The following is a 7,992-nucleotide window of genomic DNA, read 5'->3' as shown; positions in this document are numbered from 1 at the left end:
AGTGAAGGGAGGAAGTGATGTCACAGGTTATGGACACAGAAGTCAAATAAATAACATTTTAAAAACTTATTGCAGAATATACTATATATACACTGCTCAAAAAAATAAAGGGAACACTTAAACAACACAATATAACTCCAAGTAAATCAAACTTCTGTGAAATCAAACTGTCCTCTTAGGAAGCAACACTGATTGACAATCGATTTCACCTGCTGTTGTGCAAATGGAATAGACAACAGGTGGAAATTATTGGCAATTAGCAAGGCACACTCAATAAAGGAGTGGTTCTGCAGGTGGGGACCACAGACCACTTCTCAGTACCTATGCTGTCTGGCTGATGTTTTGGTCAGTTTTGAATGTTGGTGGTGCTTTCACACTCGTGGTAGCATGAGACGGACTCTACAACCCACACAAGTGGCTCAGGTAGTGCAGCTCATCCAGGATGGCACATCAATGTGAGCTGTGGCAAGAAGGTTTGCTGTGTCTGTCAGCGTAGTGTCCAGAGGCTGGAGGCGCTACCAGGAGACAGGCCAGTACACCAGGAGACGTGGAGGAGGCCGTAGGAGGGCAACAACCCAGCAGCAGGACCACTACCTCCGCCTTTGTGCAAGAAGGAACAGGAGAAGCACTGCCAGAGCCCTGCAAAATGACCCCCAGCAGGCCACAAATGTGCATGTGCACAAACAGTTAGAAACCGACTCCATGAGGATGGTATGAGGGCCCGACGTCCACAGATGGGGGTTGTGCTCACAGCCCAACACCGTGCAGGACGCTTGACATTTGCCACTGGCGTCTTGTGCTCTTCACAGATGAAAGCAGGTTCACACTGAGCACATGTGACAGAGTCTGGAGATGCCGTGGAGAGCGGTCTGCTGCCTGCAACATCCTTCAGCTTGACCGGTTTGGCAGTGGGTCAGTAATGGTGTGGGGTGGCATTTCTTTGGAGGGCCGCACAGCCCTCCATGTGCTCACCAGAGGTAGCCTGACTGCCATTAGGTACTGAGATGAGATCCTCAGACCCCTTGTGAGACCATATGCTAGTGCGGTTGGCCCTGGGTTCCTCCTAATGCAGGACAATGCTAGACCTCATGTGGCTGGAGTGTGTCAGCTGTTCCTGCAAGATGAAGGCATTGAAGCTATGGACTGGCCAGCCCGTTCCCCAGACCTGAATCCGATTGAGCACATCTGCGACATCATGTCTTGCTCCATCCACCAACGTCACGTTGCACCACAGACTGTCCAGGAGTTGGCGGATGCTTTAGTCCAGGTCTGGGAGGAGATCCCTCAGGAGACCATCCGCCACCTCATCAGGAGCATGCCCAGGCGTTGTAGGGAGGTCATACAGGCACGTGGAGGCCACACACAATAATGAGCCTCATTTTGACTTGTTTTAAGGACATTACATTAAAGTTGGATCAGCCTGTAGTGTGTTTTTTCACTTTAATTTTGTGTGTGGCTCCAAATCCAGGCCTCCATTGGTTAATAAATTTGATTTCCATTGATGATTTTTGTGTGATTTTGTTGTCAGCACATTCAACTTTGTACAGAACAAAGTATTCAATGAGAATATTTCATTCATTCAGATCTAGGATGTGTTATTTGAGTGTTCCCTTTATTTTTTTGAGCAGTGTGTGTGCAGTGTGTGTGTGTGTGTGTGTGTACACACACACACACACACACACACACACAGTATAGCTCAGTGGGTACTCACCAGTCTTCCACCCGGGAGACCCGGGTTCAAATCCAGGCTGGGGCAAACAGTTACAACAGTGAAATTGAGCTATGCAGTGTGGGTCCTTAGGCAAGACCCTTGGAGCTATATAGCCTACCTCATATCATGAGAGACATTGATAAGCACGACCGCTGATAACCGCTTGGATTGATTACAAGAAAGCCTATGACTCAATGCTCAACCTGGATCATTGAATGCTTAGAAATGTACAACATCAATAGGACTCTAAGAGCCTTCATTGCAAACTCGATGGGGCTGTGGAAAACCACCCTTGAAGCCAACTGCAAACCACTTGCACAAGTGTCCATCAAATGTGGCTGCTGTTGTGCATAGGCCTGAACCCCCTCAGCCAAATCATCAACAAGACTAGCTACGGATACCGACTTAAGAATGGGGCCACAATCAGTCACCTCCTCTACTGTACATGGATGACATCAAGCTGTACGCCACTCCCAGAAGGAACAATAGCAGACATAGAGCACAGCTACAAGTACCTGGGAATACCACAAGCAAATGGCAACCTTGATGAGGTCACAAGGAAAGGAGCCACAGCCAAATACCTCCAACGAATAAGGCAAGTCCTGAGAAGCCAGCTCAATGGCAAGAACAAGATCCGTGCAATAAACAGCTATGCCTTACCAGTAATCAGATACCCTGCAGGAATAATTAGCTGGCCAATGGAGGAGATAAAGGCCACGGATGTTAAGACTCGGAAGCTACTAACCATGCATGGAGGGTTCCACCCCAAATCCAGCACCCTGAGACTGTACACAAGCCGTAAGGAAGGAATCTTCTTTGTGTGCTTTGGAGTTTCTGTGCTGATTAATTTTTTTGTGAAGTGATAAAAGCTGGTAGCTCTTGAATTGCTACAAAATAAAGCTGCATGTCCCTCAACCCACTGGCTGCAATGTTGAACCTTGAGATGCTATGAGACCTAAATTCTGACCATCATGGCATGGAGTTCATCCCAGTTTTCCATGTCTGGTATATAACCATTCATTTTATCTTTTAAACTGGTTCTATTGATCCTGTGTCCAGACAGAGGGATAATCAGTAGCCCAGCATCATGACCTGTTTGTTCTGAAGATCCTGCAGCTTCCACTTCTCTTCCTAACATGGCGCCTCCTCACCCTGACTCTCACACTGATAGGAGGAACCACAGAGCTCTGTTAGGTTAAAGCTCATCTTCTGAAGTTGAGATAATTTTCCTCCAACAGGATCCAGAGGAATCACCTCAAACCAGATGTTGGACTGGATTTTATTTCAATGTCATTTGTGGATGTTAGAGCCTCATTTTCAACAGTGGAGCTATAAAGGTTGAAAAAGGTTATTATTTTGGAGAAATAATTATCTTGTTTTTACGTAAAATGGAACAACAGGGAAGTAACGGATATAACAGGAGGAACCAGCTAGGGGAGGGTGAGTGCTGGAACAAATGTCCTGGGCTGATTAGCTAATGGAATGCAGGTGTGAAAGGAGAGAGCAGAAGACAGACTGAGGGTTAAGAATGAATGAGCAAGAGAGAGAGAGGAAGTGACACAAGTAGCAAGGGAGAGCACACTGGGGACTGGGAAGTGAATCTAACATTAACCCTTGTGTTTACAAATGGGGTCCAACCAACCCCACACACATAAAACCTGTATCATTTGATACAGTCCTCTACGTTTGCCTCAGTCCTCGCACGCACAATGTTTAAAAATAACTAGACATATAATAAAACTAGAGTAGTAGGGAATAACTAGTAAAACATAATAAACTACAATAACCGAGAAAGGACTACAAACACTAACACACATCAAGGCTGATCTAACACATTTAAATGTGTTAGATCAGCCTTGTTTGTATTTTTATTTTTATTTTATTTTTATTTTTATTTCCATTATTAAACACAATAATGGAACTAGGATAAATTAATCTAAACAACTCAAAACAACCCAGTAATGACAAACAGAAGTGTGGCACATTCAAGGCCACACTGGCAGAAGTGTATCCTGAAGCTGAGTGGACCCAAGCAGCTTCATTATTGCATTGGAAATACTGTGGTTAAATGGGGCATGAGATGTAATTAAAACTCATGAGTCAGTAATACAGAGAGAGCTGGAGAGATGAGAATCAACAAATAATCCATTAATACGTAACACATACGCACATAGCTAGAGCATATTGGTGAGTCAGCCTCCTGTGAGTCACAGGAGAAATCAGAAATGTCATACAGAAAAAGAGCACGCACAAAAAGTTCACACACACTCTCTCTGTCTTTCTATCTTCACAAGGACGTTGTATTGACTTCCATTCATTTTTCATTATTTTCTATAGCTTAACCCTGACACCTACCTTAGGCCTAACCCTAAAAATAACCCAAACTCAATTCACATCTTAGTCTTAGACCTAACCCATAACCCAAAAACAGCACTTCTTTTGGGGCCCAGACTATAGGCCCCATAAGAGCAGTCCACAACATATTTGTTAGGGAAATGGTCCTTACACACTATCAAATACATGGCCAAATACACACCTTTGTACTCCTATTCACACACACACCAGCCGTTTCTGACAATATTGAACGCAGCATATAATATGAGAGGGGCAGATTTATTAACACATGAACAGAAACCTGCCTTCCACTCTTCAAACACAGGTACGTCTTATCTTCTTTTCATGGGAGCTTTTAACAATCAACACTTCTTTACTTGAACGTTTAATGATAAAGAAAAGCTATTTTGTAATTTTCCATCTACTCTTTATGGTCTTTGTGTGCAAAACCCAAAGAGGACAGAGATACTGCTGCTGCTTGATTAGATTTATCTTGACAAACTAAATTAAATAAGGCTACAGCACCCTCAAGAGGACAATAAAACAGAGAGAATAATCCTGGTTGCTGTTCCTGAAATAAATTCCAAATAATACTTATTTTAAAATACAAAAAACCTTTGATTTGACTGGGTGTAAATGTGAAGATTTAGATCTTGCAAAAAAAAAAAAGTATGCTTATGTTAATTCTCATTCTACTGCTAGTTTCATTAAAATGTTTCTTTTTATCTGTAGTTTTACAGGTCAGACTTTTTAAGAGACTGACCTAGAACTAAAGGGCCTATGGACAACATTTTTTAAAAATGTTGCAACATTGTTTTGTGTTTTCCCTGATTAAGTAAATTCAAATCAAGTAAATGTGGTAAGATTCTCTAATAAATATTGTGTTTATTACATCCATGGCACTTTACGAGCAAAGCCTTTTAGTTTTTAAAGGGACAATGTCCTGAGTTTTGATAGTACAAGTTTTTTTACTTGTGTGTATTCTTCATGATTTGATCATTATATACATATAATATGTATATATCTGAAAATATGTATATTTTCAAAATAATTTACCAAAAACACAGTGGTGCTCTCAGATGGGGGAGAAAGATTGCGGGACACGGATCTATCTATAGATAGATCTTAGAAAAAGGCTATCATTTTAATTGTACACTCTCTTTCTTCAGTGAGAAAGAGTGAGTTCTCCACTGTTCTTCTGCTATTAACTTTTTACTTCATGAACACTGAAAATCATTCTACATTAGTTCATTTCTGCTCTGTCTTATCAAGCCTCCAATTGGCCAGGGTAAATGGCTGCTTGTACTCAGCTAGCTTCTGGTTCTGCTGGAGGTTTCTTCCTGTAAAATGTGAGTTTTTCCTTTCCACTGTTGCTCCATGCATGCTCAGTGTGAGGGATTGCTGTAAAATCAACAAAACAACAAAAACAAACAATTGTTGCTATGTTCTCATCCAGGAGGAGAGAACGCTGCAAGTCAATGACAATGGAATCTGCTGGGTTTCCTTAGATAGACATTTTTAACTGGTTTGAGTAAATGACTGAATGTTGATAACTGGCATAAGTTGCAATGTCTGTATAATTGAATTGCATTGGCGCTATCTAAATAAAATTGAATTGAATAATAAAGTCATCTATTATTGATTAAAGAAGTAGGAAATAATTTAATTGTGTCAGTTTATTCAGCCTGTTAAAATGTTAAGCTACATTTATTTTGGATTTAGCATTAGTGTATTAAATTATTGAGTCTTGTATTTTTCTAATTCCATTTTTTAAAAATATATAAATCAAGTCTGGTCAGGGTGTATAATATGTTGGGTTATCTTTTTAAGTCTGGTTGTGGCCAATGTCTTGCAGATGATTTTAAGATCTGAATAAGTGATATTGGAGTGTAGATTGATGAAATCATGGATCTTTATCCAGCTTGAAAATTATGTTACCACAAGTCGTGTTTGGAGAGTATTCTACAAAGTCTTCTGGCCACTGCAGGCCTCCACCTTTCAAACGATGGTGATAACCAGGCTTGGCGGCATGGGCAGACAATCCTCACCCATGCCGCTGGCATTGCCTGCCCACAGAGTCGGGGCGGACAGCCTCCATGGGAGGACAGCTTCCAGTTCTCTGATGGACTGGAAGCTGTTTTTCTTATTTTTACCTCAGAGTTTATGTTATGCTGATTGGTTTTGAACTGTCTTTTGTTTTCCTTGTGTTTTTCTTTGAACTGAAGGTTGATCTGATTTATGAACGCTGATTTATGATTTATGAATGCTAAATCAGGCTGGCCGGTTGAGAACGGCTGGCCATTCTTAAACACTCGAAGGTTCTTGACTGTCAACAAATTTCCGAACCAAACACTCCTCAGAAACCAATATAAATAGATGTCTTGCCTTGTGACCAAATTACACAATTAGTGGTAAGTCATGCAAGTATTTGAGGCACACTCATTTCTATTGAAAATTAAGTCATTTTCAATATTTTAGATAATTTTAATATTAAAAACTGTTGTTTTTTCTTCAGTAACTTTGAAGTCATGTGACCCAAAGACTCAAAATCAGTGTGGAATTGTTCTACTAGACTGTATAGATGTGGTACACTCATTTTTATCCCATTTTAGGTTTTTTAAAATATTTTTCAGCATTTCTTTTAAGTTACACAAAGGTTTGTTTATGTATTTATATTAAAGTAAATGCTTGTTTACTCTGAACCTCCCACCCCAAAAATAAGACAATGTCTTTTGGCTTACCCAAAGTATTTGAATTATCAGAATTGGGTGTTTCAATCACTTCCATGGCCAAAAATGTATAAAATTAAGCACCTAGACATGCACACTGTTTTTACAAACATTTGTGAAACAATAGGTCGCTCTGAAGAGCTCAGTGAATTCCAATGTGGAACTGTGATAGGATGCCCCCTGTGGAACAAATCCAGTTGTGAAATTTCCTGTTGTGGGTTGTTTTTTTTTTCAGGAGCTTGACTTGGCCCCTTAGTGCCAGTGAAAGGAACTCTGAATGTTTCAGCATACCGAGACATCTTGGACAATTCCATGCTTCCAACTTTGTGGGAACAGTTTGGCGCTGGCCACTTCCTCTTCCAACATGACTGTGCACCAGAGCACATAGCAAGATCCATAAAAACATGGATGGCAGTCTGGTGTGGATGAACTTTACTGGCCTGCACAGAATCCTGACCTCAACCCACTAAAACACCTTTGGGATAAATTGGAGCGGAGACTGAGAGCCAGGCCTTGTCTTTCCAACAATCAGTATGTGACCTCACAAATAAGCTTCAGGAAAAATGGTCAAAAATCCACATCAACACACTTCTAAACCCTTCTAAAGCCTTCCCAGAAATGTTAAAACTGTTCTAGCTGCAAAGGGTCGAAAAACGTCATATTGAACCCTATGGATTAGGAATGGGATGTCAATTATGTAAGTCAAGACAGCTGAAAACCTTTGGCAATACAGTGTAATATATGTAAAAGATGCTAGTTCAACTACAATATTGGTATTATTCACATTGATAATTAATGATGAAAATCTTAACTTGCACTAATAAAAAAACCATTAAATATGCCAGAGAAGGTTGTGATTTTGCTAATGTGTTTTTTTTCCAAGGTTGAAAAGCCTGTTTCTATAATTCATTGTTGTTATCTTTTGAGAGATGCCCGTTTCATTTACTTTCAGAGAAATAAGCTTCTTCATTGAATGTGAATAATTTATTCTAGATCTACCATAGATTTGAATAACTTAGGGTTTAATAGTCGGGCTGTGGGGGACCCAGACAGACAGGTTCACCTAAGACTACATTTGTTCAAAAATGGCTAAGTGCTGGAACCAATACAAGTGCTTAAGTATATTATGATTAAGCAAAGTTTTCGCTAACATCCCCGGTACTCTTTATTGCCAGGGCAACAAACCTCTCTGCACCCAGGATGTGAGGCATCAATAAA

The sequence above is a fragment of the Poecilia mexicana genome, unplaced genomic scaffold, assembly GCF_051168715.1.
Source record: "Poecilia mexicana isolate PSO_F unplaced genomic scaffold, ASM5116871v1 scaffold_8, whole genome shotgun sequence".
In the NCBI taxonomy this organism is placed as follows: domain Eukaryota; kingdom Metazoa; phylum Chordata; class Actinopteri; order Cyprinodontiformes; family Poeciliidae; genus Poecilia; species Poecilia mexicana.
This window is presented reverse-complemented; position numbering follows the sequence as displayed.